This window comes from Haemaphysalis longicornis, unplaced genomic scaffold (assembly GCF_048455015.1).
Source record: "Haemaphysalis longicornis isolate Haplotype H1 unplaced genomic scaffold, Haemaphysalis longicornis Haplotype H1 scaffold_3, whole genome shotgun sequence".
NCBI classification, from domain to species: domain Eukaryota; kingdom Metazoa; phylum Arthropoda; class Arachnida; order Ixodida; family Ixodidae; genus Haemaphysalis; species Haemaphysalis longicornis.
The window spans coordinates 112,324,929-112,349,243 of NW_027526335.1; the positions used below are offsets into that span (position 1 = coordinate 112,324,929).

Below are 24,315 nucleotides of genomic sequence, written 5' to 3' on the forward strand. Positions count from 1 at the left end.
CTCATCGTAGCGGGACTTGCGGCTGTTTTGGCAGGCTGCTGTGTTCATACGGGCAAGGCTGCGGCAGTGCGCAAGTCGGGAAACAAACTGGTCGGGCAGGCTTGCAGTAGAAGATCCGGGTGCAGAAAGGAACGATGTGTCAAGTACCGAAGAAGGGGAACGGCCGTAGACAAGGAAGAAAGGAGAGAATCCTGTGGTTTGTTGTACAGCGGTGTTGTAGGCGTAGGTGACAAAAGGTAAGATGGTGTCCCAGTTGGTGTGGTCCGGTCGAATGTAAAAGGAAATCATGTCGGAAAGAGTACGGTGGAAGCGCTCAGTGATGCCATTTGTCTGCGGGTGGTAACTGGACGTAGTCTTGTGAACGGTTTCAGCGGCACGAAGAACTTCGGAAAGAAGAGTAGAAAGAAACGTTCTTCCGCGGTGACTAAGCAGAACGCGAGGTGGACCATGGCGCAGGAAGATTGCTTGCAAGAAGAATTCCGCAACCTCTGAAGCGCAACCCGTGCGAATAGCCGCTGTTTAGGCATAGCGGGTCAGGTGGTCAACCGCGGTGACAACCCACTGATTACCGGCTGGGGTGGCTGGAAGGGGTCCGTACAGATCGATCCCTACAACTTCGAATGGAGCCGAAGGACAGGGAAGGGGTTGTAGCGTCCCAGCTGGACTCGAGGTGGGTTGTTTACGGCGTTGACACGGTTCACAGGATGAAACGTATTTGGCAACACTTGTTGAAAGCCCAGGCCAAAAGAAGCGGCTTTTTATGCGATCGTATGTCTTTATGTAGGCAAGATGACCAGCGGTAGCATCGTCGTGAAAAGTTCGTAATATCTCTTGCCGAAGGGAACGCGGAACCACAGGGACCCATTTGTCGCCAGTAGGATGATAGTTGACGCGGTAAAGGCAGCCGCCATTCATGAGTTTAAATTTGTTCAGTTGTCGACGTGAACGGCTGTTGAGAGGTTGGGTTGAACCGTCTAGAAGGTCGATAAATTTGCGGCAGTACGTGTCAGCTCGTTGCAAGGAGAGAAGATTAGAAGGTAACACCGAGCTGACGGGCTCGGTGGAGGCAATAGTAATAGCTTGCTCTGACGGAGGTGGCGCTTGACAACTTTTCTCTGTTGACAACAGCGGACAGCGTGAAATTGCATCGGCATCGGAGTGCTTTGTGCCGGATTTGTACACCACGTCAAAATCGTACTCTTGCAGCTTAAGTATCCAGCGGCCAATGCGTCCGGTTACATTCTTGAGAGAGGATAGCCAGCAGAGTGCATGGTGATCCGTTACAACGGTGAAGTGACGACCATACAAGTATGGTCGAAACTTTTGAACGGACCAAACTACAGCCAGGCACTCCTGCTCGGTTATTGCGTAGTTCCGCTCGGCTGGCGTCAACGTCCGGCTGGCGTAGGCAACCACCTGCTCCAAAGATGTTGCATTGCGTTGCAGGAGCACAGCACCAATACCATGTCCACTGGCGTCGGTGTGGAGTATCGTCGGAGCGTTGTCATTAAAATGGCTAAGTACGGGTGCAGAAGTAAGAGCCTTTTTGAGCTCCAGGAACGCTGATTCACATTCGTTAGACCAGGTAAACGGTGTGCCAGTAGCTAAGAGCTTGTTTAAGGGTGAAGCTATTGCAGAAAAGTTCCGAATGAATCGACGGAAGTAGCCAATCCAAGAAAACTTCGAAGTTCTTTCTGACGAAGGGGTCGCGGAAAATTTATTACGGCTCTCGTTTTGTCCGGATCGGGGCGAATGCCATCTTTGCTCACAACGTGCCCCAATACTTTGATGGATGTAGTTGCAAAGTGGCATTTTTTTGCATTGAGTTGGAGACCGGCCTCGCTCAGACAAGTTAATACTTGGCCCAGGCGTTGAAGGTGCTCGGCAAATGAGGACGAAAAGATAACAATGTCGTCCAGGTAACAGAGACACGTTTTCTATTTAAAGCCACGAAGGACATTGTCTATCATTCTTTCAAATGTAGCGGGAGCATTGCAAAGCCCGAATGGCATTACATTAAATTCGTAGAGGCCATCGGGTGTTGCGAAAGCTGTCTTCTCTTTGTAAGCTTCGTGCATGGGGATCTGCCAGTATCCCGATCGAAGATCGAGACTAGAAAAGAATTCTGCCCCTTGCAAGGTGTCGAGCGCGTCGTCGATGCGCGGCATTGGATAAACATCCTTGCGATTGATCTTGTTGAGGGCCCTGTAATCCACACAAAACCTCACGGAACCGTCTTTCTTCTGAACTAGCACCACAGGTGATGACCAGGAGCTAGCCGAGGGACGAATAATATTTCTCTTCAACATGTCGTCCACGTTTTCTTGAATAATTTTACGTTCTTTAGCTGAAACGCGGTACGGGCGCCGACGGACGACACAGGAACCATCCGTTTCGATACGATGGGTGGCCAGAGAAGTCTGCCCCAGAACAGAAGAGTTCGTGTCAAATAAAGCTTTATGCTTTTCCAGTAGGGTCAATAGGGTGTTCGTTTGCTCAGTTGAAAGGTCGGGATTGACATTCGCACCAATAGGGACAGCCGGTGGTTTAAGATCAGCAGAATTATCCACTGTTGCAAGAGACTCAAGAGCACAAACGTCTATGGCATCATCGGGGGGCACAGAAGCAATAGCGGCGTGTTGGGGTACCAAGTGGGTCTCCGACGTCAAATTGATAGCGGCGAGATAGGCAGATCCACGAGAAAAACGGACAAGGCACGGCGGTATTAACAGTCCTTTAACAAAGAATTTTCCCGTTGGTGTAATCAACACGTCGCCGTCAACAATTTGGTCTGATGACACAGAAAGAACAGCTTCTTGGCCAGGGAAAAGTATGCAGTCAGAGGTCGTCACCAAACGTAGATCTGACGCGCTATCGACACTTGCGAGCTCTGTTCTTTTGATATCACTCATTGGCTGACCACAGGAGATGATAGCAGATGCCGAACGTAAAAAGTCCAAACCCAGAATTACTTGATAGACGCACGAAGAGAGGACTGCAAACTGAACGTGGTGACGACTGTCATTGAAGAGTATGCGCGCAGTACAATATCCTGAAGGCCGAATTATATCCCCGTTCGCACTACGCAGAGCTGGGCCCGAATAAGGAGTCCTCACCTTTTTCAGTCGAGAGCACAAACGTTCATGAATGATAGATATGCTGGCACCCGTGTCTACCAATGCGTCAACAGGAATTCCCTCAACAATGACAGTCAAAGTGTTCCATGGCCGGTCCGGGGGTCTTACATTTTCCCTTTGTGTTGCAGTTTCGCCCCCCCAAAACTGCAGGACCTAGTTTTCCGGAGCGTGGCTGGTATCACGCAAGACTGGTCGCAGAGGCGACACAGCCCGACGGTGTGGTGATGGTGACCGGCGTCGTTTGTTTCGGGAGTTGCGAGGAAAGTCAGCGGGGCCAGGTGGAGAGGGAGAACGACGTGGCGGCGACGTATACCGCTGTTGGCGGAAGCCGTAGCTAAAACGCATGTTATCGCGCTCGTAGGTGTCGTAGCCACGTCGCTCGTCCTGTTGACGCCGGCGGCAAAACCGGGATATGTGGCCACGTATACCGCAGTAATAACACACCGGTCGGCCCACAGCTATGTCTTGTCGGGGTGGTCGCAATGCTTGGTAGGGAGAACGGGGACCCAGAGCCGTAGGAATGGCCGCCACATAGTTGGTCGCAGGTTGAGCCAGGATCGGGGTCAGAGGCATGGATGGTCGCCGAGCAACCTCTGAGTAAGAAGGAACCGCCAGAGGAGTCGGAGGGTCGGGGCGAGTGAGGCCTGGCATAGCGGCAAGTTCCTCTTTAACAATTTCCCGTAGGCCGGTTGCAGAAGGCTGAGCATAGGCACCAGGAGCACAAGGAGAATGGTAATCACGGAGCTCTTCACGGATGATAGCCCGTATCAGCGCCCGCAGGTTGTCATCTCTGGGGTACTGCGGCGTGATGACCGCCTGCTGCAGACGGATAGACTGCAGTTCGTCCAGCCTTTGGCAGGTCGTGGTTACATCAGCGACAGTCGGCGGGTTTTGAAGAGCGAGAGCCGTGAACGCAAATTGATTGATGCCCTTCATGATGTGACGAACGCGGTCTCCCTCCGACATGTCGCTGTTAACGCGGCGGCACAACGCGAGAACATCCTGAATGTACGAGGTGTAAGTCTCGTGAGCCTGCTGGACACGGCTTTCCAGCTTCTTTGCGGCTTCAGAGCGAGCAGCGGAAGAGCCGAAAATCTGGCGCAGTTGCGTCGTGAAGTCCGGCCAGTCACTGATACGGCGCTCATTGTTCAAAAACCATGTCTTGGCTGCTTTGTCCAGGGACCACGAGACGTTTTGAAGCTTCGCGTGGTCGTCCCACCTGTTAAAAGCGCTGACGCGTGCGAAGATATCAAGCCACTCCTCGACGTCCTCACCCGGAAGGCCATTGAACATCGGCGGATCCCGCTGGTGGCTGGTTACGAAGTAAGGTGGGAAGGCGGCTGAACCCGCACCGCCGGTTCGGCTGCCGGTTCCGCTGGAAGGTTCCGCTGTCATAGGCATGGTGTCTTGCGGTAAGCGACGACCCGAACGGAGCTCCAGGGGTGCACTCGGAGATGGAGGGCAAGGGATCAAACCGCACGCTCCACCACTTGAGAGGCAATGCTAGGAGACTTGGAGGACGACGTTTATTCGACGAGCGGTACCCTGGCCAGAACAGGATCAACCACGATGGCGATGATCGCGCGTCCGAGGAAGACGACGAGCGATTAGATGATGATGGACGCACCCAATGCAGCGACGACGACGAAACACGAAGGCGGTATTGGCCAGTCATAATACTGAGCTATGGCCTGATGACGGGACGTTTAAGATTCGCTCTTACAATATATATATATATATATATATATATATATATATATATATATATATATATATATATATATATATATATATATATATATATATATATATATATATATATATATATATATATATGTGTGTGTAGCCAATCAGAAATTGGAAATGAGGGGTTCGGTGAATTAAGACATGATAAGGGTTGGCAGTCAAGAAAACCTCGGAAAGCAAAGGGGGAATGTGGTAGGTGATAGAAACAGATGAAGACTTTTTTTAGTCAAAAAGAAAGTGGTGAAAAAATGCCCGCCAGATGGGGTCCGAACTCATGACCTCCATAAAACCGGTCTGGTGCGAATACCACTACGCTACAGGCGTCGCTGTTTCCCCGCCACTTTCTCGGGTATTTATGTAAAGTATTTTTTTGTTTCCTCCACTTGGGGGTGGTAGCCAGCGCCACTCGGACTACTCGGGGTGAAAAGGACCTTCTTTTTTAACCCTGGTCCGTGACTCGAGTGTCTACGACATGTCGAGAGTGGTCGACCAGCGTTGAACCCTCTTAAGCTATCTTTGGCACCAAGACTGCCAGAACAGAGGCCCTCGGTATGCATGTAGCAAATCAAAAATGGGAAATGAGGGGCTCGGTGAAAAATATGAGAGAAAATCTGGGTTGGCAGTCAGGAAAACCTCGGAAAGCCAAGGGGGTGGGGGGTTGGGGGTTGTGGGGATCATAGAAACAGATGAAGAATTTTTCGAGTCAGAAAGAAAGTGCTGAAAAAATGTCCGCCGGGTTGGATCCAAACCCATGACCTCCAGAATACCGGTCTGGTGCGATAACCACTACGCTACCGGCGGGGCTGTTCCCCCACCACTTTCTTGGGTATTTATGTTAGGTATTTTTTGTTTCCTGTACTTGGGGGTGGTATCCAGCGCCACTCGGACTACTCGGGGTGAAGGGGACCTTCTTATTAACCCCTGGGCCGTGACTCGAGTGTCTACGACATGTCAAGAGTGGTCGACCACCGTCAGTGTTGAACCCTCTTAAGATATATATATATATACATATATATATATATATATATATATATATATATATATATTTATATATATAAATATATATATATATATATATATATATATATATATATATATATGTGTGTGTGTGTGTGTGTGTGTGTGTGTACATAGTGTGTACATATATATATATATATAAAAATGTGTATGTGTGTGTGTGTGTGTGTACATAGCAAGGTTGTCGCACTAGCCAATACCAAGTTAGTTGGGCAGCGTAATCTTTATCCGCCGCCGTCTGTAGTAGCTGCGAAATGACTGGAACCCCGACATATTGTGTCCCCGCAATTTCGCTTGTTTATTTTTTGAATATACTTATTTTTAATACTAGCAATTCTAATCTCCCCAGTGAAGTAAATCAAATAATAAAGATTTATTGTTAATTAGCAGAGATTTCAGAAAGTGCCCCACATAGGCTTCCTGGTGTCTACGTGAGTTGGCGTTAGTATATACTGTGCTTTGGCGCTGGCTACAGTATCTTACTCGCACGATAAACAAAAAAAGCAAAATATGAGCGCAATCACCCTGTACACGTAAGCATGCAACGTCGGTCGCCGATGTACACCGTGTCTCCCCATTTTCATATCAGCTGTGGTAGATAAGTGACAGCGGTTCGTTTCACTGTAAACTGCTTCGCGATTGCCTTGGTACGAAAACAAATTTGTCCGACACTGAGAAACAAATGCGCGCTTGAAAATTGATGGGAAAGATGCTTTGCTTCGAACGGTACAACAGACGGGCCTATCTTCTTCGTAGGACTGCGAAACCACTACTCCGCTATTTATTTAGTTGTGTCATCGTCGCCGAACCTACACAAAAAGCGAGCGATATTGAATGCTCCCGGCGAACATATATCTCCCGGCCGCAGCAAACACAGAGTCGACCGGCAAAGCTTACATTCGTGGTATGAGTTTGAGCAGGATCAGCCATGCGATGTTTACATAGCTGAGACGCCGCTACAACTTCAGTGAGGTTTCAAGGCCCTCAGATTGTGTCGGATGCAGGGTAATAGAAAAAAGGAGAGGCAATTTTTTTTCTGCTCAGTTACTTTCTCACTCTGTGTGTGTTCATCTCTCTAGCTATTTATTCCGGCCACTTTTTCTCGGTGAGCGCAATCTGACTGATAAAAATACATCACGACTGGGAGGTCTGACACGTCGTGCAGTCCAGTTTCTGGGACTCCCCGAGATTGCGTGTTAGATGGTCGAGGCGGGTTCTTTTTGTTGCTGTGGTGCTGTGTTTGTTCTCTGTTTTGTTCTCATTCCTCTGCCCGAATCCCATGCATATTGCGTTCATAAAGGTCCTAATATGAAAAAGAGCGGAAGTCGCCAGTGCTCACATCTCATGCCCTTAATATATGAAACTCACCAGCGTCCCCGTCAGCGCGAACACAACGCCAACATTATGAATATGCCTGAGTGTGTAAACGTAAGGCACTGCGAAGTCACGGTGCGTATAATCCAGCGCTTCCAGCGCGAGTACGTGTGTTTATCCCATTTATATTCCTCCTTGCGAAGCCAAGACAGCAATTGCGCACAAGCGTCCCCGCAGGCTTTGCGCCTCATTGTGGTGAAAGGAAGACCTTTCTCAAAGCTACCGCTGGTGCGAGAATCGAGCGAGACGAGCAAGCGTGCTTGGTAACGCGTGAAGCTTCGCATGCACAAATAAAGAGTTAAACCAGTGTCAGGGAGGAAAAAAAGGGCCATAGTGCGCTCGGGGTAGTCCACGTGTACATAGGAATTGATTTGTGGGCTCGTTTTTGTTTCCGCTGGGGCGCGAAAAGCAGCATGACTTATGCATGTCGGACTCCGTCTCGCGTAGCGACCACGGGAAAAAAGGAAAGACACAGCGGTGATTGAGGAGCACGAAGCGCGCACGCCTCGCTGGCGTGGTAGCCGCGCGTCCATGCGAACTGAAGAAGAGACTGGAACTGCAAGGTTTGGGGAGAGTCCAGGCCGCCAAATTTATTATTTTTTGAGGAAGAATGGAAACATTATGACCGCTGGGCAGTTCGTCTTCCGTACGTTAATTCACAGCGTGATTCATTATTTCTTATGCAACTGAGGTTTGCCATCATATTAAACGTAACCTTCTTTTATGCAGCAATATTTGCGAAACTTTTCTTTCGCTTGAACGCACGCGAACGGTTTTTAGTCCAAGCTGTAAAGCCCACGCCTTGCGGCGATATCGTCTTAGAGAACGCAATATTAGTCTAGAAAACCTCCCAATTCTCTGTAATGCGCGGAAACAAAACAACAAACATATTTATGGGCAACTCATTAAGACTTGTTATAAAACTGGCACAAGCAAGTATTTTTTTAAAACAACACGACCCCGCACTGCACACAGCCATATGTGTGAGTTTTTTATTTGCGCAAAATCTGCCGGAGAGAAAAGTAGGAATAAAGATTAGAAAAAAACCGACTATGCACCTGGCGCATAGGAAATTGATCTCAAAATGTAGAGTACGAAGGGGTACGTTCTATTGAAAACTCGAACTATTAAACGAACCTAGTGTTTAATAAAATGTCTGTAAAAATGCGCAATTTGAGATGTTTCATTATTATAGCACCGTAAAAAAACCCTATTTCTAAAAGGTTTCTTGCGCATAAGAAGGATGAAACAGTTTACACTTGCCATGGTAGGAAATTAGGCATATAGAAAGGCACATAGCTACGAAGTAACAAAACAATATGTTAATTTTAAGATCACAAACCTAGTTGTAAGTCAGTTATAACTTAGTTATATATAGTTAAGTTCTTATAGTTACATATAGTTAACACTTAGTTATATATAAAGCTAGTTATAAGGAGCGAAGGTTAGTTTGACTTAGATTTGCAGAAGCTATGCACACAGTGTTTCATGAGTTCGGTCACACCTCTTACAGATACGGTCCTGCTGTGGCGTGCCATCTATGGGAAGACTGAGCGACCAAGCGCCGCCGGAGCAGCCATCAAACTACCCACCCATTAATGTAAAAAATTGATAAGGCAAAAAAACCATTATTACTAAAACCTGATAAGAAGGAAGACTGTTTTTTTAGCACGCATAAAGTAGACAGCAATACACGGGATCTCAACTAGAATATTACACATATATCCAATAGCTTATTTTGACTAAACCGTTTTCTTCTGGAAAAACAACAAAAACTTTCAGTGCCGGTAAAAAAGTGTGAAAATAAAATTGCTTAAAAATATTCCCAGTTTTATTTGGACTGCACAAGACATAACGGTGACTAAAATGAAACACAATTGAGTGCTCTACGCGCAGTAGTTTAACAGAAAATAGGCAATGAATAAGTCTCAAAATACTCGGGAGGTGTACGGCCTACGTTGTTCCCCTATTGTGAGGATTGGTATTTGGTTGATTACGAAAGTATTGAAGTTGAAAGGCGAGAAGTTTCATCTTGCAATGTTCAAGCCTGTTTAGTTCGACGCAATGCTCGTGTTTGTAAAGCCCAAACCACATTGACGCACGCGTCGCGCGAGCGTTTGTGTTCTTCGCGGCACTGCGCGGACACCGGAGAGAGGGCGAATAACTGCATAACCGGCGATGTCGCGCGTCCGTTTCTGCGTCTAAGTGCGTTTCTTGACACGTTTGCGTGAACTCTGCCATTCTGGTGAAGCTATTTTTGATGGTTTACGGACAATTGTCTTCGATTGTATAACTGCAGTTATCGGGACGCTAGCCTTACTACAAAAAAAGCACCTGCCCGTCTTTATATTCACTGCTAAGAGTGTTTGCGGCTATATTGTTAAATGCTGCGGGATTTATTCCAAATCATCACCGTCAATTCTAAACAAAGAGGATGGCATGCTAAACAAAAACGCACTTCGCACAACCTCATTTCTTCCTGCTTGATTCAACCTTGAAGTTATGTACCGGCATCCACTTCGTGAATTCAAAGCGTGGAGCAAAACGAAGTTCAGCGCTTCCTGGCTACTGAGCTTAGAGTCGAACGTCACTTCTATATTGAAAGGCACGGTAGAGGCGCCCACCCTGGTAAGAAAAAAACTGATCAAATCCACATCGAAAAAAATAGAGGGAGGTGTTGCCAAGATTCGAGCCATGGACCGTTAAAATGGAAGCCGAACACCCAAACCCTCGGCCATCTTTTTAATGCGTACCATTGTTTGCCGAGTAACCCCACAGCTAGGACCATGTACCGCCCTGCATTTCCACAAAAATTCAGATTTCGCAGAAGCTCCACCTGTAATCGTTAAAATAGAGTAAATCAGATTTCAGTAAATAATCAGTAAATCAGAACAAAATTTAGAAAAACAAAAAAAAATAAAAAAAATGTAAAATAATTATGGAAAATGGTGAACCGTGTAACGCCCTGCATTTCCACAACAATGCAGATTTCGTAGAATTTCGAAATTTAATCGCTATAATGACGTAACTGGAGATAATTTGTCGGGCTAAATTTGGAAAAAAATAAAAAATCGGAAAATATTTAAAACGTTCCGAAAAGGGCAAAACGTATAACGCATGGCATTTCTACAATAATGCAGATTTAGCAAACGTTTCACCTGTAATCCAAATAATAGCGTAAACGGAAATAATTGGTCGAACAAAATTTTCAAAAACTACGAAAATAAGGAAACTATAAAATAATTGCCGATAATGGCAAAGCGTGTATCGCCCTGCATTTCAACAATAATGCATATTTCGCGACAGTTGCAAATGTGATCGTTATAATAACGTCAATTAAGATAATTGGTGCTACAAAATCTTGGAAAACGGGAAAATAAGAAAAATATTGAAAAGTTGCACAACAGGGCAACACGTATAACGCATGGAATTTCCACAATAATGCATGTTTCGCGAAATTTCGACCTGTAATCGTCATAATAGAGTAAACGGAGGTAATTGGTCGAACTAAATCTTGGAAAACTAAATATAATAATAACAAATAATAATTACAGGAAATGGCGAACCGTGTAACTGCCTGCATTTCCACAATAATGCAGATTTCGTGAATGTTTCACTTCGCATCGTCTTAACAGAGTAAAGGGAGAGAATTGGTCGGACAGAATTTAGAAAATAAAAACATTTGACCTACACTCTAGACAAGCGGAATTTTTTTTTGTTTTTCTTCCAGGGTATTTTTCAAATATAGGGAAACATATATACAACAACTATTAACAAATCGAGGCGCCCAACATACAGCGTGAAACGGGTAATCCGGAATTCGTCGAACAAGTATATCGACAACAATTCCCGCTGTAAGGGGGGAATAATACACACCGGGACAAAACAGGATACCAATTACATCCGAAATCATCTTGGCCATAGGAACCTGTTAGCTGAATTATCATTTCACAAAAGTGCAACTTGGACGATACTATCGGCTCAGCGTTTCTGTGTAGCATCAGCATTTTCCAGAAACCGCGTAGAGCCATATCAACGCGATTTCCGGCACCCTTTTATACACCTGTTTACTGGTTTACCCGGCCATGATGCCTGCAAGCGAGTTCGTAAAACGCGTCGTTCAGCATGTACAAAACCTCCCTTTTTAAAGCTACACACAGAAATCTCGCCCGTTAAAACATGGCTCCGCATAGGAACATTTTTATATCTTCTGTTAACTGCAGACTTTGTGGTGCTCCAGAAACAATTGAGCATTGTTTTATTTACTGCAAACTCGCTATATTCTTTTGGGATATGCTTCAATGACATTGCAAAAATACTTTGAAGTAACTCTGAACAGTGTGGGTACATTGCAGTTCCCTGCGATGGCCTGCGATGACCAGGTTTGGCCATTTCCACAAAGCATGCCTGACAGGAATTCGGCGTACTAAACGAGGTCGTCGACAAATGTCGTCGGGGGCGCGTCTAGGTTTCGCGGTGTATGTAAAATTCTGGCGTTGATAACGCTTATTTCTCACGTGTCGGTCTTGCAAACGAGGCCAAGTATGCTACTACTATAAGCTATGTAGCCTAAGCTCCCTTATATAACTGAACAAAAAGCTACCGCCGATTTCCGATATGGCTTACGCAAGCCACGGTAGCAATGAATAAAATGAAATTCGCGCTAGAATTTTATTCCAGCGATCTTGCAGACACGCCACATAATGATAACACTACTAGCGATGTAACCCGAGCTTCCTTACTCAACTCACTATCGCAGATAGCACATTTCCCCGATGAAAGCCAAGCTAGCCACGAATCGAATGAGCGCTTTCGAACCGGAATAGCTTGTATTTTGTCTCATTACAGCGGACTGCCGCAAGAGAAAAAAGAAAATGGAAAGGAATGGCCCCAAGCGCAGTGACGGCAAGGAAAACCGCCCGCTGCCGCCCGCTTTCCGATGCTTCCTGACGCTGCGTCGACGCCGATGTATGGTGGGCATACACATCGGCGTGGCACACGCGTCAGCTCTCGTCTCCGTGCATTTTGGCGACGCGCCCTGACGCGCGTCAACGCGGGTAAAAACGCGTAAAAACGCGTAAAAACGCGTAAAAACGCGTAAAAACGCGAAAAATACGCGTCATGTGGCTGCGGCTTAAACCTTCTTTCGAGTTACCGTACGTTTAGCGCTATTCGCAACTAATTCTTTTTTGCTTATGGGTCACTGTAAATGGAGTGAAACGCGGTGTTAAGTTCTGTAAAGCAACCGGTCTATACTCCACGTCAACAAAAGTTTCACACATGGTTATTTACCAAGTGCAGAATATTATAGGACAGATATTTATTTAAACCGCGTATTCCAACATTGTTCCCCGAAGCTTTCAGCTAACCATGCTATTCCCAGCTGTAAAATGGTCGATTTTATTGATCACAGTAGACTGCAGCCGACTTTCGGGTCTTCTGTCTCAATTCTCTCTAAGCGCTGCGCAACTCCTAAGCGCTGTTTTTTTTTTTTTTTTTCATTGATTGCTGCTGCGTCAGCATTTGTTCGAGTTGCTTTCGAGAGCCAGTTCTTTTGCACACTTTCTGTTCGTTCATTTTGCCAGTCCATTCATTTCGACCCTTGCTTGGTTCATTCCTCTGCTGCAAGTAGTCGACACACTTGCGGTGAAACGCAGTTCGGCGTCATTGGACGGCAGATTTAGCTCTCTACAATGAGGCCAGCCGGACGGCGCCACTTAATGGCCAAAAGCACCGGCATGGCTGGAGTACTCTCTCAAATATATGTTCCTCCTGTGAGAGTGTTTGTAGTTCTGTTTAGTAGAATTTTTTTCCTGACCCCAGCATTACTTCCTAACATTCGCCAGTGTCGCTCGCGAAATAGTCTAGGGGTTGAAAGCAGTTCCTTGCTTTTTTTTTCAGTATTTCGGTATCAGCGATAAAGAGAAGCTAAGCGAGTGAGTGAGTGAGTGAGTGAGTGAGTGAGTGAGTGAGTGAGTGAGTGAGTGAGTGAGTGAGTGAGTGAGTGAGTGAGTGAGTGAGTGAGTGAGTAAGTGAGTGAGTGAGTGAGTGAGTGAGTGAGTGAGTGAGTGAGTGAGTGAGTGAGTGAGTGAGTGAGTGAGTGAGTCAAATGCTGCTTAAAAATAAAAAAATGACCACAGCATTAGGGAGTATGGGTAGTTGCTAGGCCATTACGAGTATGCACTAAAATTTGAAGCAAAGCATGTGGTAAACTGGCTGGGCCGTGCTAATAGAGCTCCAGCAGAGACGCAGTGGACATATAGTGAGCGGTACATTAGAAACAGTTGCGAAACCTCTCGTTCATCTACAAAATTGTTTTCTAAAATGCACATGTGTCATCTGTGTGCACGAAAGTACGGCGTGCTGTTGAAAGTGATGCATCTTCCCCTTTTTGAGTCATCGCCGACGACATTATCCACACTTTACAAACGACTCGCTTTCCCAAGTCGGGGCATAAAAATGGGAATCTGTCAGATACGTTTTTCCGTTCAGAAGCAAAAACAAGTTGTAATGCGAGAACGGACTCCTGAAGTGGTCTTTATTCAGCTGGAAAATCAAAGCAACTCACCCAGCAAAATTTTCACAAACATTCTTGTGATTTAATTTGAGTGAATGTGTTAATTTAGCGCGGAAGAAAGGGACTATCAATCGATTTTACCGTTATACCCCCAAGAACCTAGTTACTTCATGTGGGCATGCTTCTTTTTGACTAACAGAGCTTAGCTTTATTATCCCATTACGGAGCAGCCCACACTAACGTGTGGGTCAACAAAGTCGTTTACTAAGTGGCACCTGTTTCGATTTGCGAGATTTTGCGAGATTTTGCGAGATTTTGCGTTTGCGAGATTTTAATAGTTTCGGTAGTTCACTCATTTCGCCACCATGGGGCGAAACATCGCACATTAAAAACAGTGCCCCAGCTAGCGCGATCACGCTAGCCGCCTTCGAGATGCAAACTAATGCTTCTTCTTGCTATTCTCGTATTTTCTGGATAACAACCGTAAGACACGAATTGTAAGAATCGAGAAAACACGATCGGCTAAAAAATAAACCCGTTCCCTCCGTGTGCGTTCCGTTATCACGCTTGAAAAATGCAGCCGCACATCTGTGTAGGCTGGGCTTTCGTCGTCACGAAAATTTTGCTGGGCGGTGCAGGGTGGCGGCCTCGTGCACAGCAGCGCTAGAGATAAATAAAATGTTCTTGCTTTCTCGGTGCCTCATTGATTCGCGGTTTGTTGTGGTGCGTGGTGATGTTTTCTTGCGCGTTAAGCTTGAAGCAGTTCCGTAATTACTTATGATAATATTATTAACTATAGTTAATAGTTATAATAATTAGAACATCATCAATATTATTATGTATTATCACAAAATCAATTACAAATATATGTACTCCTAAAAAAATATAACACTTAAAAAAATTCGTGAAAATGCAGTTTTTCTTTGATTTATGCCGTTTTTAGGTATTCATACAACCTTCAGATCATGCGAATAGACGCCCAGCCCGCACATATGTGCCGGGTTGTTTTCAGTATACAATACTCTAAACATTCCATTTTCCCGTGTCGAAGCATCATTAGGACAGGGTAAATGCACAAAATTTATTTACATATGGCCTTTTTTAAACCTTTTTTTGGGCTCGAAAGGGTTAGAGTGAAGATTAAAACTATGCTTGCCATATCCTGCGGCCACTTTTTTCTGCTCTTTCCTCCCAGTTGAAAAAAAACTCCACGGAACTGCACGAACACAGTCACAAGTTTTTTTGTCGGCAGACACAAAGAAGCCTCAACATTTAGTCTTACTGGCGTTTGATATATATACATGTGTTTATTGCGAGAATTTTGATGTGGGGAACACAAAAAGGTACATACTTACTTTATATAAATATGTACATATGATAACTCCATTCGTGAATAAAAAATCTTAAGAAGTAAAAAATTCTGCACTTTACAGTAAATCACTGCTCTCTACTTTTCATTGACTGTTTACGTAATTGCAGAGAAAAAAGCCATGGATAAAATTACAGATTAGACATAATAAAGCAAGCCGCACAGCAGTATAGAAGATAAGGAGCAGTGTACTTTATTAAGGTGAGCATTAGGGGCTGATGTCTGGGCATCCGCCTGGTGGGGGGGTTCCTCTAGTCCGGGATGCCCTGGCCTGCGCTGGCCACCCGGGCAGAGGTCGGAGCTGGTCAGCCGTGCCACCCACTGCTCGTATGTGGGTTTCCGATTAGGAGTAAAGGACAAGGTTTGCTGACACCCCCATATGCAATAGTATAGGGAGCCGGTCGAGAGGGGAGCAGTATTTGCAAGAGTCAGGGTACATGGCATGGAGTAGGTATTGTGGGGGCACGGGTTAGTTTGCAGTCGTTCGGATTATGGCAGCCTCGGTTCTGGACAGGTGTGGGTCGGATACTGGGTATTGTTGGCCCACGTGCCGGAAGTGGGTAGCTCGGAGTATTTTCGCAGGGGCGTGGGCTTGAGGGTGTCTTGAACTTTCAACTTTACTCCCTCTTGGGAAACCGCCCGGAGTATGTGTGGGCGCGGGCAGCGGCCTGCCGACTCAAATCTTTAGACAGGTTCGTGCCCATGTGACAAGATAATCTGTTGTTGTGAAAGTTGTTTAACTGGTTTCAGGACGGGCAATACTGGCAGGGATATTCGTACGATCGAAAAATTCCGGTAGTTTGAAAAAACAGGCACAGTGTATGTGCGGTAGTTGCTCCCCCACGGTAAAGAATTCAGATTACTTGTACCAACTAACACCCACTTTCTAAAAGGACGATTTTCTCATAAAATTATCACATGTCCCCGGAACACGCTGTGCGTTATTCTATATGTAGAAATAACTATAGGGATATTTTAAGATGCGCTCTAAGTAGTGACACTTATAATTTCAGTTAAGCCGAGCGTACTCAAATTTGTCACATGTGCTGCAGTTAGCTCACGACGCGATACACACACACGAAAGCGTACGCAATCCCGCTCCCACGCAGACTTGTAGGCGCGCGCGCACACACACACGCCGACACTCACACTTCAAGGTTTATGCAATTTTCGGGTGCCTATGAGACAGAACGAGGGATCTTTCCGGGTTCCGCATTTTAACAGCAGAGTTCTTGTTTAAGCTTTTAGTTCAGCCTTGGAGCGTTACCAGAAAAAAATATACCAGGAAAAAATACAGAGCGGACATGCGAGTGCGCCTCTATAGGATCGCGCGGCATCGGCAAGGCTTGCGCGTGGACTTGCGCCACGTGAGGAGCTCGCAAAAATACCTAGAAAAGACATCGAGTGGACGTGAGCGTGCGCCTCGTGAGGAGTGCCCGGCATTGGCAAGGCTTGCAAGTGGACTTGCGCCACGTGAGGAGCTCGCAAAAATATCTAGAAAAGACATCGAGTGGACGTGAGCGTGCGCCTCGTGAGGAGTGCCCGGCATTGGCAAGGCTTGCAAGTGGACTTGCGCCACGTGAGGAGCTCGCAAAAATATCTAGAAAAGACATCGAGTGGACGTGAGCGTGCGCCTCGTGAGGAGTGCCCGGCATTGGCAAGGCTTGCAAGTGGACTTGCGCCACGTGAGGAGCTCGCAAAAATATCTAGAAAAGACATCGAGTGGACGTGAGCGTGCGCCTCGGGAGGAGTGCCAGGCGTCGGACAGCTCGACCATCGAGAACACTCTGCCCAGCGTTCTTGGCGTGATCTTTCGCCTGCTATTCCCCTCGCCACTTTCCGTACTTTCGTGTCTGAAGTGGGGTGCACAGACGTCGAGTTCGCCCTACAGACGCCGAGTTCGCAAATCCCGTTGCTGCGGGTTCTAACGCGTGGTAACGCGGTCCACTTCGGGAGAGATGTGAAATGCTGCGGGCAAAACGATCCGGGCCTACCAGTCATGGAGAACGTCCAGCGAAAAGTTGGGAAATCCATGTGAAGTGCAACAGCCGGGTCTCCGACGAAGGGAGATGGGCCGCGAGCTCTACTGTTTCTGCAGTCTTGTACCCCTATAGTGCCAGCTGTGCCATTTTTTAATGGGAGGAATACCCGCGTTCCTGCATTTTTTGGCTTCGAAGAATCCCTCGTACGATTATGGCTATTTTTGACGTGGTCCATGCATTCTGCCTGCAATGTTTTTGTCGAGGCTTTCATGGGACGAAATAAGGTAACGCGGTCGTAGCAATCTTGACAGGGCGCGGCCAAGCGAGGAATAGAGCCAGCGCCAAGCACAGATGCAGCTTGGGGCTTGCTTTCCTGATAAAAAATGCTTGAAAGAGACGCTTATATAGGTAAAGTTTTTCTAAACTTGGTGACGGTGTATATAATTGTCAACATGGTTGAGCAAAAAGAAAACATTACTCATATTTGAGGCAAGTAATCAATACAGAAGTGATATTTGTAGTTTTGTTTTTATTATTAATACATAGCCGTTTGATTTTTGCGATAACGAATAAAAAATTTCACCATCTTCCCGTAGGGGAACCCTTAGTAGTATGCGAAGCAGCCATAGGGTCGACTCAACTCGACTGCGTTCAGGTTGTCCGCAGACATCATGCTCACCTCGCTTATGATCACGCATTTCACGTTGCGGAAGGCCACGCGGAAGGTGTTCGGTTGCGCTGAGGCCTTGTTGGTGCCGGTGGTCTTCCGAGAGAGCATGAAAGCCGCGTACACCGAGGTTCCTCCTTTTGCCACAGCCGCCTTTCCGGTGCTCGCGCAGATGACGAACACGTTGTAGGCGTTGTTGTTGCCGGTGTTGCTGTACCGGTTGTAGAGGTCCATGGCAAGCCGGAGGACGAAAGTCTTGCCGTAACCGGCGGGTCCTGTGAAGAAGACCCGTAACGGAGGTGCTGACGGCGTCGTCTGCCGGTGGATGATCTTCCGCAGTAGCTCATGTTGTTCCGCGTTTGGCATCCTTATCCATTTGTAGTAGTCGTTCCGGTCCATGATGTCCTGGCGCTTGCACACGGACTCGCGTGTTTGATCAGGCGCACCAAGTCTTGGTTCGGGATGCGGTCGGCGTATTCGTGTTCTGGGTAGACGATTACGGCAGGAGGAGGTGCTGCTCCTTCTTCTTCTTGTTATTTTTTCTGTGCCCTCTTCCCCGCGGCGCTGACACTGGCGTTGACGCTGGCGTTGCAGGTGGCGTTACGGGCGGCGTTGCCCGTGGCACTCATCGCGGCGTTGCGGGAGGAGGTTCCCCTACAGGAAGATGACGACGGTGGTTGAAAACGGAGCTATCTTGTGACAGATTCTTTGGTTAGACAATCCCTAGGGGCATCCTACCACAATCATCATCAGCGGTGCCTGGCCAGGCATGCGCAGTGGGGGTGTGGACGCCACACGGCGGAGGGAGGGACATAGCCGCGACCATGAGAGGCTTCACATCTAAAAATACCATGTGAAAAAACAAGAAACGCTCGCGGCGCCCCTAGTAGCAGTGTTTCAAGTGCAAAAGTAACAACCGGATCCAGTCGATAGCGCGTGTAGTGATACGCGGCAGAAATGCATCGATGCGAACGGGAATAGACTCGATTGCCTTGAGATTTTCCGTGAAGCTTAACATTGCGATTAGGGAACTCCACGCAGCTTCGTTGTTAACATCTGCGTTCCCCACGGTAAGTCAGTGAAGCTGGGCAAATATTTTTAGTTCATTGCTGTGGGCACTTCTGGATGTTGGACAACAGCTGCGTGATTTACACGTCCCGTAGTCTTTGTTTTGAACGACACTGGCGCAGCGCACTGAATTGGAGTAGGGTAGGAAGCGGGGAGGTTTCCGCCGGGAGGGCGCAGTTTATGGCGTCCGTACCGCTTATACCCCGAAAGCGTTCATATAAAAATCTCCTTGCCTGTTCACTGATATTTAGAGCCTACTGCGGCAACGACACCCGGCAGCCGTTACTCGTTTTGTCACTACATCGGTCTGAGGTTGTCACATATGGAGTAGCAATTTTGTTCTTTGCTTCCATCAGAAAAACCTAATATGCCTTCAACAGCTTATTCTACATGCCTCCTTTCCCTTGTTATGCAAAATAAAAAAAACAGTAAACATCTCCACCACGCTCCAGCGTCTATCAGTTTAGGGCGATGAGTTAGGGTTTTACGATTTAACCGAAAGCATCGATCAGACAGTCCAGCCTAACACACTCACGGTACCTACTCTACTTAAGTTAAATACAAACAACGTCAATTTTGTGCAAACTATATCGTTTGAGACGGGATAAACGCGTGAAATATCAGAAACAACCTAACTGACGTCGACACTCTGCGTTACGATAAGCAAAATAGTCAGACGAGACGACAAAGTTTGTGCAGCGCGATTTCTTCATCGCATAGCAGAAAGGCTGTAATGAAACTATTTGCTAGAGAATTTAGTTGCTAGTTTTTTACTACACGGATGATTTCTCTTTGGAGAAAGGCTGACTTCGGAGGCCGACCTTGGAGAAAGGCCGACCAACAAAACAAAAACATATCAGGCAGTGTATGGAACTTCCTTCCGTCATTTCCGAGTTATCAGCGGATATCCTGCATCTAGACCGGTCACTCCCGACATCATTTGTCATGTTACACAGGTCCCGCGTGTCAAAAAGAGTGTAAATGCATTAGGAAAACCTGCCTGCTTTCCTGATATCAGCTTCTGGAGCGCCTAGAAGGTATTTGTCCCGTATTCAATTTAGCCGACCAGAATATGAAAAAGTGTCGTCCTTCCTTACTAAATACAGCGCCGCTGGTGGTGTCATGATGTCTATCGGCGGAGTGGGAAGCGAAGTTTCTCTCTTGTTACTTTTTTCGGGCAAACACTTAGCGGCGTTTTATGCAACTTTACTTCACAAAACCGTTTACTTTCATATCTTAATGGGAAGTTTCAGAAAAAAAGATCCCTGCCCGAACACCAACATAATACCATATAAAATCGCTAAACTAAACGTCTCGGGAATACTGCGTTGGCAGCGCTGAAAATGACACCAATGTCTACATAAAAAGTACGGAAAAATAAAATGTTTTGGAGTTATTCTGAGGCTCGGAGATGTGCTTGTTGTGCTTGGTATTTCTTCAATAAAGTGTTTAAAAGTGCGTCACCAGCTTCGGATGACGGCGGTAAATCTGGGGCGACAGATAACTTATGGCTTACGCTAAACGCCACTGCCTTTGCCTTTACACATGCATTCACCTCAGTCTTGTTAATACAACACCTTGATGTTGTTTGTCCTGTATTTAGAATCCAGTGGATCAGGATATCACGGTGTGCCGTCTTTACCTTCTGAATACAGAATATCTGACGGCTGTGAATCTCAGAACTGCGTTACTATGATACACCCGATGCCAAAATCTGTTGCACAAACACTATTATTCTCTTATGGTAATAATATACCTGATGAACTGCGATTCCTTTTTTTCTTGTTTTGAAATTTACGCAAATTTATTTTAGATTGTAGCGGAGCAGTTAGCCCCACGTTGGTCGGTAAATTTCATGTCGTAAGCAGAAAAAGAAGACAGGACCCAAAAGTTCTTGCCCAATACGCCAAGCGCATGCGTCAGGATTAACAGGAATGTAGCATAGACCGCAGTATTCATGTAAAAAACACAAAACAAGCAGCGTAACCGCAGGATGGTTGATAAGGCACCAGTGAACGATGGGACACTCCCCTGCCCCCCTCCACATGTGTTCTAGTAAAGATTGAATTTGCAGCTACTCTCGATAGGGGAGGGGAGTTGACGTCATTTCAGGGCTAGCGCATGCGTCAGGCTGGGAACGGCCGAGCAGCTCTCGCCAAAGACGCCGACCGCATGCGTAATAGACCCAGAATTTGCCACCGGAGAAGGCGAGTGCAAGCGACAAGTCCGCCGAGACAACGAGGACCATTCGATACCCTCCACCATTAACATGTAGTGGTTTACAACAGCCGCGCTGGATATCCACTTTCGGAGGTCGATATGGCGTCCATTTCTTGCCTAAACTATTTGATCGACTTTTGCTCCCTCAGAGGGCCTTGGCTGCATCCATGTGCTCATTGTAAACGGCTGTATATACCTCGAGCTATGTGCTACCGTGCGGAGCGATGGAGCGTGGTTTGTTGGTGGCGAACGCTACAAGCATCCGTGTCTACAAGGGCTCAAACGAAGCTGTCGAAGCTGGGATGTTCCAGTAATACCTGACGGGAGCACTACTACACCTCGCCACGCAAACTTTTCCAGCGCCTCAGGTGCAAGGACTACAGATATCCCTTTCTTGGGTGCATAAAGATGCGCGTGGAGGCCACCACGAGGTAAACGACGTGATGGGACAATATCTTATCTACCGGGCCAATTCGTAATCCCTTTCCTACAAGCAAGTGTTTGACTGCTGTCAGCAGGGCCCACCAGATTGCACAGCGGACTTTTAGCGCCTAGAGGCTGCAGCAACGTCTTCAATCAGGGCTCACCCTTAAACCAAACCTCCTCAAGCAGTGGCTCCAATATACATGCTCAGAAGACATGCGTGCAAATAATCGTCTGACGTCGCCCTTTTCATCGCGATATACCATTCTCCGCGTGAACCTCTTCTCCCCGAGGATGTGGCTACCATTTTGATGTAGACATACAACTTGCCATTTGTTTTGGGGTATGCACAGCATGCTTTCAAACACGGCAGCTGCGTTTAAACTGGGTGCTGGCCGCAAAATGTCGGGCCTAGCTTTGTCCGGTAGCACAATCACTCTGCTCTCCAAAAGGCGGTTGAATACTCACTCGCTGCTTTCGCCTAAAAAGTCAGGGCTCCATGCCATCAATTACCCCTGTCATAAAAGTAAAGGTATATGAAGCGCGTGGCGCAGTATCACACAATAAATTAAAGACAAAGCACGCTTCTTCCCAGTTCCTCTACGCTGTGGGAGTCTTGGTTCTTCCTTATCCCTTCTTCAACACAATGTACTGCCCGAAAATCCGTTGCTCGACGTTCTCAGAGGTCGCGACGAACCTGGCGAGCCCTACCAACGAAGCTGGTCATCGAAGTGAAGGACGCGCTGCGATGTTCAACTCCTGATATTGTGAGCCTTTACAACTTGCTCGAATGCCTGACTGTGTGCGACACTGAATTCGGAGCCACTGACGCCGAGCTTGACCCTTTCATTTCCGCGGTGATACTTAAGACCGAGCTTCATACTATCTTGCAGTACGGAGATGGTGCCATCGGCCCCTTATATGATTAAGGTCTGTCATTGAAACTTTCAATAACCAGCGTCCCAAAAACCACTATGCAGAGTGGTGGCTTAGATGACTCAGCCTCTCGAGATGGCATTCAGTCGGCCATTCACTAAGGTGGGCGACAGTTATCAAAGCTTGACATTATGCCATTCTGGGGAAAAATAAGCAAATGGCTTCCTTTTTGGAAACAGTTCGACGCGACCATCAACAAAAATCCTTCTTTAATAACAACAGCCAAGTTCCATTAATTACGGAAGTATTTACCGGGAGAGGCTGCGTCAGCCATTGCTAACGTTCACACGACAGAAGCATGCTACCACGATGCCATAGATATGGTTCGGTCACGTTTTTTGACTCTTTCCGCATGGAGCAAGGACATCTTTATCATTTGTAATCCCAAGCTCTAAAGTCGTTTGCTGACATTGCTGGACTGCGAAAACATTACGGCACCCTGAAAAGTCATGTCCGTGGATTAAAGTCCTTTAACGTGCATACTAAATCGGACACCTCGATGCTTATAGATATTTTACTGCACGGAGCCTTCCAGCGGGCATCACGATCTTATACCATCCGCGTCGAGCGACCGCCGAGCTGTCTGCCGATACAACACAAGACGAATACGCGACGGCAGCTTACAAAAGGATCCAAGATCTGAAATCTTTCATTGAAGGCGAAGTTGTAAGCAGAGAGCTGCGAAAGACGATATTTGACATGAAGAAAATAAACGGTTTGACCCAGACGCAAATCAAAATACCGTAATGCCTTGTTAACTCAAATTCCCATATCTGAAAACAGCGGTTAAGTCGGAACTTTTTTTTTCCACCGCGATTTTACGTCCCGAAGGCGCCGCGTATTTTCCGCCCTTTATCTCGAAACGTTTCTTCAGGGGAATACGTACATCTAGGAACGCTGACAGAGAGGACACAAGTCAAAACCCTCCTTCAGAAATATTTATGAGACATATGGGTTGGAAGAATGTAGGCGCAGTATGCCTTCCACGTGAAACAAAATTCGGTACGAAATAGCCTTACGCTAACCTCCACGCCCTTCCGTAGTAGTTCCGCGCGTGTTTAAACACGATTCAGAGCGTGGCGGCACATAAATTACTAAGGCCGCCGCTTCTCATTTTTGTGTACTCTTCATCTGCGATAACTCTCCTTCGGACTCCATTGAAGCCTTTTATCCGCTTCCCTTTATTCGATTCTCATTCATCCTATTTGCATATGAGCTCTTCATTCTTAAATTTAAATTTTTTTCCTTGCCATGTATCCTCAAAGAACACACGACCTAGCCTCGACCCATAATTTCGTCGACCTCGGTTCGATTGCATTACCCTTTCAAATAGCGTCGGAAACTGGGTGCTTGCGTTGCAGTTGTCGGCAGCCATATCTCACGTTCCGGTTACCATATTTCTCCATCAGGCCTTGTTATTTACATTCGATTATTTTTGAAATGTATTTGCCTCTGTCATTTCGCTTGGGGAGGTTAAAATTAAGGATTAAAGCTTGAGCCCTTCTTTTTTAAGCTATTGGTTGAGTTCAATGAGTGCGCAGCTGTGATAGCGGGCCACCATGGCAGCGGAAAGTTTACGAGAAGAGCACTTTTCAAAATAGCTTTTGTTCTGTGGAATCAAAACTGAAATCAAAACAGTGCAGTCTGTATCATGTTTTCTTTTATGCGTATAGGTTATACTTTTATCGATATACATGCGTGGCTCCTCAGTGATCTTATTCCAAGGCGTTGCACTGCTGAGCACCAGGCCGCGGGTTCGATTCCCGGCCGCGGCGGTCGCTTTTCTGATGGAGGCGAAAATAAAAAATGCCCTTGTGTACGATATTTCGGTGCACGTTAAAGATCCCCAGGTGGTCAAA

At 46.6% G+C, this 24,315-nt stretch overlaps 1 protein-coding gene across 2 annotated transcripts in view; it reads left to right on the top strand.

The window, feature by feature from the left end:
* The window catches only part of LOC144175017 (cell adhesion molecule Dscam1-like), a 285,594-nt gene that overhangs the window by 47,206 nt on the left and 214,073 nt on the right, over positions 1-24,315 (top strand). The window lies entirely within an intron of this gene.